Raw genomic sequence first — 8,121 nt, forward strand, 5'->3', positions numbered from 1 at the left:
CAAAGGCTCTCCTGCTCAGCCACAGCCACAGCCCCTCACTGGGGGATTCTAGGCAAAGGTTCTCCCGATCAGCCACAGCCTCAGCCCCTCACTGGGAGATTCTAGGCAAAGGCTCTCCTGCTCAGCCTCAGTCCCTCACTGGGAGATTCTAGGCAAAGGCTCTCCTGCTCAGCCTCAGTCCCTCACTGGGAGATTCTAGGCAAAGGCTCTCCTGCTCAGCCTCAGTCCCTCACTGGGAGATTCTAGGCAAAGGCTCTCCTGCTCAGCCCCAGCCCCAGCCCTCACTGGGCAAATAAATGCTCCGCACTGGGCCTCCAGTACTAGTGTGTGAATTGCTGAAGAATGCATTGGAACATGAGCTTCACAAAGGCAGAATTCTTGTTGCCTTGTTCTGGGTCCCAAGTCAAATAGCTGGGACAGAGTAAGCTCTCAATAAATAGAACTCAGACTAGAAGTAATTGACAAAAAAATTGAATTTCTTTTGTTTTTCTGCACTCGGCTCTCCACTGTGGATTCAGGTTTCTGATGAGATCAGCCATATTGAGGGCAGTATGGCCACATAGAGATTTGGGTTTCTGGATACACAGCTCTGCCTTATGCTGTGTGTGCATGTGGGGTCTGGGGCCCGTCTACTTTGGTTGTCAGAAGCAGCTGGAAAGGCTTTCACTTGCTTTTGAATGTGGGCTTTGAGAAGTAACTGGTGTCATGGCTGCAGAGGGAAGGTAGGGAACCCAAGAATGCTGAGCCACTGAAGTCAGAAGTCTGTTCTGGAATCAGCCAAGTCACTGACCTGTGGCCCGGAGTGGGGTGATCACCTAGGCTGTCTTGAGTTTGTCTCCTTATCTGTAAAATGGGAATAAATGCTGTCCTGTCTACCTTGCTGTGTTGATTCTTTGTGTGTGTGTGTGTGTATGAGTGTGCATGTGTGTATTACACAGGGGATTAGACATGTAGTCTTGCCCCACCCCCAATTTTTTGTGTGTTTGAGACAGGGTCTCACTTTGTAACCTTGGCTGGCCTGGAATTCATAGAAATCCACCTGCCTCTGCTTCCTGAGTACCGGGATCCAAGGCATGTGCTACCACACAGCTCTTTTACCTTTCTTTTGAGCTAGTATCTCACTAAATACTTTGCCTTTGAACTTGAGATAGTTGAGCTTGGCCCTCTTGAGTAGCAGAGCTGCATCTTCATGCCTGGTAGCTGCTATTTCCTACTAGTGAGAGCCTTACAAAAGGTCATTGCATAGCCTGCCCAGGGTTAGAACAGTGCTGTTCTTGCCCTAGGAAAAGTGTCTGGCTATTAGTAGAGACTGCCAGGCTTTTAGGGTCCTCAAGGGTGGAGGCAGCACTGATACATACCGATTTTACACAGCGTGTGATGGCGCATGCTTGTAACCCAGTACTTGGCAGGTTGAAGTTGAAGAATCATGAGTCTGTCCTGTGCTACATAGACTCTAAAACACAAAATTTAATACTACTACTGAAGGTTTTTAATTTCTCAAAACAAAAAGGTGTAGGAGAGCTGCACATGGTGGTACTTACCTTATAACCCCATCACTCAGGAAGCTGAGGCAGGAGGACAACAAGTTTAGGACCAGAGAGATGGTTCAGTGGATAAATGATCTTGCTACACAAGCCTGTATCCTGAGTTCAATCCCAGGTTCCACATGAAGGTGGAGAGAGCAGTGACTCCCTATTCTACTGCATGCATATACACTATAAATTTTTAAAAACTTAAAAGGCAAAAAAAAAAAAAAAAAAGGCTGGAGAGATGGCTCAGTGGTTAAGAACACTGGGTGCTCTTCTAGAGGGCCTAGGTTCAGTTCCCAACACCCACAATTGTGATATGTTGTGTACCCTTAAACTTGCCTGAGGATTAGAGGACAGAGTCAGCCACTAGATTAGACATAGAGGTCAGGCAGTGGTGGTACACAACTTTAATCCCAGTGCTGGGAAGCACACGCCTTTAATCCCAGGAAGTGATGTCTGGGCAGAGAAAGGTATATAAGGTGTGAGGAAACAGGAACTCACTCTCTTTAGGCTGAGGATTTTGTAGCGATAAGCTAGTGGCTGGCTGTTCTGCTTCTCTGATCTTTTCAGCTTTCATCACGATATCTGACTATGGGTTTTTTATTAAAAGACCATCACAGATTTGAACAGCACACAATGGTGGCTCACAACTGTAGCTCCAGTCCCAGGGGAGCTGATGTCCTTCTGGCTACCACAGGCTTGCATTCAGGTAAAACACCCATACACAAAAATGATTATTTATGTATATGAGTCGTCTGTCTGCATGTATGACTATATGCTAGAAGAGGTTATCAGATTCCACTATAGATGGTTGTGAACTACCATGTGGGTGCTGGGAACTGAACTCAGGTCCTCTGAAAGAGCAGCAAGGGCTCTCAACTTCTGAGCCATCTCTCCAGCCCCCCCTTTTTTTTTTTTTTTATTAAAAGAAAAAAAAAAAGACTGGCTGGAGACTTGGCTCAGTAGCTAAGAGGATTTGTTGCTCTTTAGTGAACCTAGTGGATTCCCAGCACCCTCTTCTGACCTAGGCTGACATCAGGCACTCACATGGTGCATGTACATACATGTAGACAAAACACATAAAATAATAAAATAATTTTTAAAGACAGGAAAGAGAAATAACAATGTATAACCTGTTTTCACCAATCACTTAAAATTGAAGAAAACTTGGAAAAGTACATAGAAAGGCCTGTTGATTCTTGATGATATGTCCAGGTAAGGAAAGTATTCATGTAAAAAATTATTCTAGCCATTGTGGTAGTGCATGCCTATAATCCTAGCACTTGGGAGGCAGAAGCAGGAGAATCATTTCAAGACTTGTGTGGTGGTTATATAGCCAGGTCCAAGTCATCCATGGCTTTTATCCAAAAAAAATAAAACAAAAAAAAGCCAAGCATGGTGGTGCTTACCCTTAATCCCAGGACTTGGGAGAGGTAGAGGCAGATGGATCTCTGTGAGTTCAACAGCAGTCTGGTCTACAGAGTGAGTTTAAGGCCAGCTGGAGCTATTCAGCGACACCCTGTCTCAAGAAAAACAAAAATGGCTAATGATAGATGACTTCGTGGGTAAAAGTGCCTGCTGTTGCCAGGCGGTGGTGGCGCACGCCTTTAGTCCCAGCACTCGGGAGGCAGAGGCAGGCGGATCTCTGTGAGTTCGAGGCCAGCCTGGGCTACAGAGCCAGATCCAGGAAAGGCGCAAAGCTACACAGAGAAACCCTGTCTCGAAAAACCAAAAAAAAAAAAAAAAAAAAAAAAAAAAAAAAGAAAGAAAGAAAAAGTGCCTGCTGCCATGCCTGACAGCCTCACTTGGATTCTGTCCCCACTGACTCCTGCAGGTTATCCTTTGACTTCCACTTGTGCTGTGCTGTGTGTACATATACACAACAATTGTTCAGTTTTTCGAGACGGTTTTTCTGTGTAGCTTTTGGAGCCTATCCTAGAACTCACTTTGTAGACCAGGCTGGCTTTGAACTCAGAGATTCACCTGCCTCTGCCTCCCGAGTGCTGGGATTAAAGGTGTGTGCCACCACTGCCTGGCACAACCATTTTTTTTAGTGCTTAAAAAAAGGAAGAAAAAAAAAAAAAAAAAGAAGCTGGGCTTGGTAGCGCATTCCTTTAATCCCAGCACTTGGGAGGCAGCAGCAAGTGGATTTCTGTGAGTCCGAGGCCAGCCTGGTCTACAAAGCGAGTTCCAGGACAGCCAGTACTACACAGAGAAACCCTGTCTCCAAAAGCCAAAACAACAACAAACAAACCTAGAGGTGGTGATGCATGCTTACCATCCCAGACACAGGAGAATCCGGGGCCTCGTGGCCAGCCAGTGTCGCCCAGTCAGCAAGCTCCAGGCCAACGAGAGACCCCTGACACCAGAAATATCTGGCCTTCACACCCAGACAGACAGACACACACGGGTATGTACACACAGTTACACTCAAAATGTTTTGTTTTAAAGATTGTTGGTGCACACAGGCAGCCTCAGCGCTGAAGTAACTGAGGTAGGTCACTTGAGTCCACAAGTTCAAGAGAAGCCTGATGAACACAAACCCCATCTCTTACCTTTAGGGACAACAGACATAAAGTCTCTGTTTATGATTGGGGAGCAACTTTCTTTGTGCTGGATCAACCCAACATTGTCTCCATTTGTCCCAGTATCTAGAAACTTCATCTGGAGACTCAGGTCCTCCATAAGTTACGGAAACAGGTCTTCCTTAGCTTGCTTTTGGGGCATACCTTTTGGGACTGAGGTTCATGGAACAGAACTGGTATAATCTGCAGCTGCAATGATCACAAACATGCCTGTCTTCTGATGTTGGGCCTATCCTCAAAGTCTTCCTCTGCCCTTCATGTTACACAGGCTGTTTGGGGGCAGTTTAGGCTTGGAAAGTAAGTATGGTTTCTACTTGCCTTTTGGTATACAAGTTGCTGCTGCGTGCAGTTCTTGTGGTTTTATTTAAGCACAAATAAATCATGCATGTGAGTGAGCCATCTGTCCATTTTCTTCACAGTCTGGCCTGGGCGTTGGTGACTCTGATGGTGCTCTTTCCAAGATGGCTTGCAGTTCTTGGAAGTGCAAACATGTACATGTACGCATGCACACATACACACACACACACACACACACACACACACACACACACACACACGCTCCTGTGTGCTCCTGAAGGGCTAATGCAAGTGCACCACGTAAGAATGGCCAGTATAGCCAGGTGGTGGTGGCGCACTCGGGAGGCAGAGGCAGGCAGACTTCTGTGAGTTAAAGGCCAGCCTGAGCTACAGAGGGAGATCCAGGACAATCAGGGCTGTTACACAGGAAAACCCTGTCAGGAAACAACAACAAAATAATGTTAAAGAATGGCCAATATGAGGGCACGCTGAAAGGAAGAAAAGATGGGCAGGTGAGACGGCTCCGTGGATAAAAGGCACTCGCCTTTTTCTTATTGGAAGCACTCAACAAGAGTGACTGTACACCAGGAGCAGGAACTGCTCCTTGATGCTGTGGACCTGGAAGCCACCGGGCAGCGTGTGCTTGGTTTTCTTGCTCCCATAACCAGTGTTGGACATCTTGGATGACTTTGTTTTACCAGATGCCAGAGGGCAGCCGTGATGCTTGGAAAGAAATGGCAGCCACCTCACTGACATCTGGGAAGAGGAAGAAAGCAATATCTGCTTTTTAAATTTTTGGGTTACTTGTTTTGGTTTTCTGAGACAGTGTTTCTCTGTGTAGCCCTGGCTGTATGGGAACTTGCTCTGTAGACCAGGCTGGCCTCCAACTCGGAGATCTGTCTGCCTCTTCAAGTGCTGGAATTAAAGGCTTGTGCTGACACTGGGTTTTTGTGTTTTAAGACAGTATTTCACTATGTAGCCCTGGCTGGCCTTAAACTCGGAGATCTCTCTCCTCTGTCTTCTAAGTGCTGAGATTAAAGGCATCTCAAAATTTGTAGTTTTACGGCAGGGCCTTGCTGTGTAGCCCTGACAGCCTTGGACTGCCTCAGTTTCCCAAGTGCTAGCGAGTCACCATGCCCACCTAATTTTTCACATCTATTTGTATTTAGTGAAATACCACTTCCAAACTTACATAGCCTAGGCTGGCCCAGAACTTCTGGCAATCTGGCACATTCAGCTTCCTGAGAGCTGAGATTACCGGCATGAGACACCACACCCAACACATCCAGTCTTTTAAACTATAGAACACAGATAAAAATAGTGGTACCGTGTAACAGTGACCTGTCATATTCCAGAGAGTGTGTATGTGTGGAGGGGCACACATGTGCTAGAGCATGGATGTGGCAGTCAGAACAACTTTCAGGAGTAGGTTCTCTCCTTCTACTGTGGACTCCAGCAGGTATCAAACTTAGGACCTTAGATGTACACAGCAAGTGCCTTTATCCACTGAGCCATCTCACCAGCCCAGTCTTGCCTTCTTCCTTTCAGCATGCATGTCCTCATGGTCGCTGTTCTTACGCGGTGCGCTTGCATTAGCCCTTCAGGAGCACACAGTAGATACTTGACACATGAGTGAGTGTGTGTGTGTGATGTAGCCATGGGGTAGGCACTGTACATGGTTACCTCACACTCTACTTCTGAGCTACCCTCCAAGCCTGGATATTTCATATTCGTGGCTTAACACAGTAAACATATATACTTATTCTCTGATGCCAAGGGGATGATGTACACAGAGGTGCTGACAATTTAGAGCTCCAGAGTAGCTGGGCAGTGGTGGCACACACCTTTAATCCCAGCACTCGGGAGGCAGAGCCAGGCGGATCTCTGTGAGTTCGAGGCCAGCCTGGGCTACCAAGTGAGTTCCAGGAAAGGCACAAAGCTACACAGAGAAACCCTATCTTGAAAAACTAAATAAATAAATAAATAAATAAATAAATAAATAGAGCTCCAGAGTAACTTACATATAGCACTTTCCAAAACACCTTTTCAGACTCTAACATTTTAGGAATGACACATCCAGTTTTATTTCTGTGTTACGTGTATTTTCTACAGCAAGCATGCCTTTTCCGAAAATTAGTAACACATACTGGAAGCAGTACTAACATTTGAAGGCTAGGGATGTAGGTCAGTGAATAAGTACTTGTCTGTATGTGCAGGACCCTGGTTTTCATGTTCAGCACCATCACAGCAAATGACCTCTTTTTTTTTTTTGGTTTTTTGAGACAGGGTTTCCCTGTGTAGCTTTGCGCCTTTTCCTGGAACTAACTCGGTAGCCCAGGCTGGCCTCAAACTCACAGAGATCCACCTGCTCTGCCTCCCGAGTGCTGGGATTACAGGCGTGCGCCACCACCCCGGCTGGCAAATGACCTCTTATAACCTCTCTTTTCTGTGTGGCCTAGGCTGACTTAGAACTTGAGATCCTCCTGCCTCATCCCCCTGAATCCTAAGACTACAGGCACATGCCACCATAGTCAACTCACTTTTACTTGTATTAGTTTTTCTGAGGTAGCACAGAACTATGACCAGACTGCAGATGGAGGAATGGAAACTTCCTGAGCTTAAGTGGCAAGCACAAATTCAATCCAAAGTCTAAATGGAGAACTCAGACTTGTTCCTAGTATTTCTCTCTGTAGAGCCTTTGACTTTGCCATCCACGAGGTGATCCCTTAAGGTTATGGGCTTTATAAGTCTTAGGAGCCCATTTGTATGTGTTTGTGTACATGTGTGTTCATGTGTGATACTTGGGGTAGAACTTAAGGCCACATGTTCTAATGCTGAGCCATGTCCTTAGCCCCTCACTGGCTGATTCTACCAGGTGCTTTACCACTGAGCCACACTCCATCCTTTATTGGATGATTCTAGGCAAGTGCTGTATGACTGAACGATCCTCTAGTTCCAAGCCTACCTTTTTCTTTATTCCTCAAAACCTAGGTCTTAATGGAGCCCAGAGTGGTCTTGAAACCACAATGTAGCTGAGGCTGGCCTTGACCTTGAATTCCAGATCTTCTAGCCTCCATCTCTTGAGTGCTGGGATTAGAGGTATAGGCCACTGTGTCCTGCTTATTTCAGAAAGTGTCTTGCTGTGTAGCTCATGTTGTACAATATACAGTTCCAGGCTACACGAAGAGACCCTATTTCAAAAATACAAAAGTTTTAAAAAGGAAGGTTGGCGTAGAAATGTGAAGTGCAGAGGGAAGGGAGTTCCTGGTGGCAATGGCTTGGACTCTGGGGGAGAGAGAATTAAGACATAGCTGTCAGGTGGTGGGCCTCCTTGTTCTAGGTGGTGGGCCTCGTACCTCTTCTAGGTTGGGGAGTGGGTGTCCGTGAACACCAGTGAAACCTACCACACCGCTGTTGTGCCTTGCGTTCTTTTCCTGTTCCCTACTCTCATCTCAGTGGTACTTAGAGCATCTCCTTCGTCCCTGCGTCCTGCAGTGCAGGGCATAATGTTTGGGCAGTGCCTGGGTCCACTTATGTTGGATCACCTTCGACCCTGTTATTTCAACAGTAATCCTTTCCCCGCACTCGCTACTCAGGCTCTTCCACCCACCAGGTAGGAGCTGTTCAGGAACCCCTTACCAGCAAACATCATAGACTTTTCCAGCCATGGTGTTCCTTAGCTGAGAGGATGACAGTCTTAAATCAGAAGC

The sequence above is a fragment of the Peromyscus leucopus genome, chromosome 23 (assembly GCF_004664715.2).
Source record: "Peromyscus leucopus breed LL Stock chromosome 23, UCI_PerLeu_2.1, whole genome shotgun sequence".
Taxonomy (NCBI): domain Eukaryota; kingdom Metazoa; phylum Chordata; class Mammalia; order Rodentia; family Cricetidae; genus Peromyscus; species Peromyscus leucopus.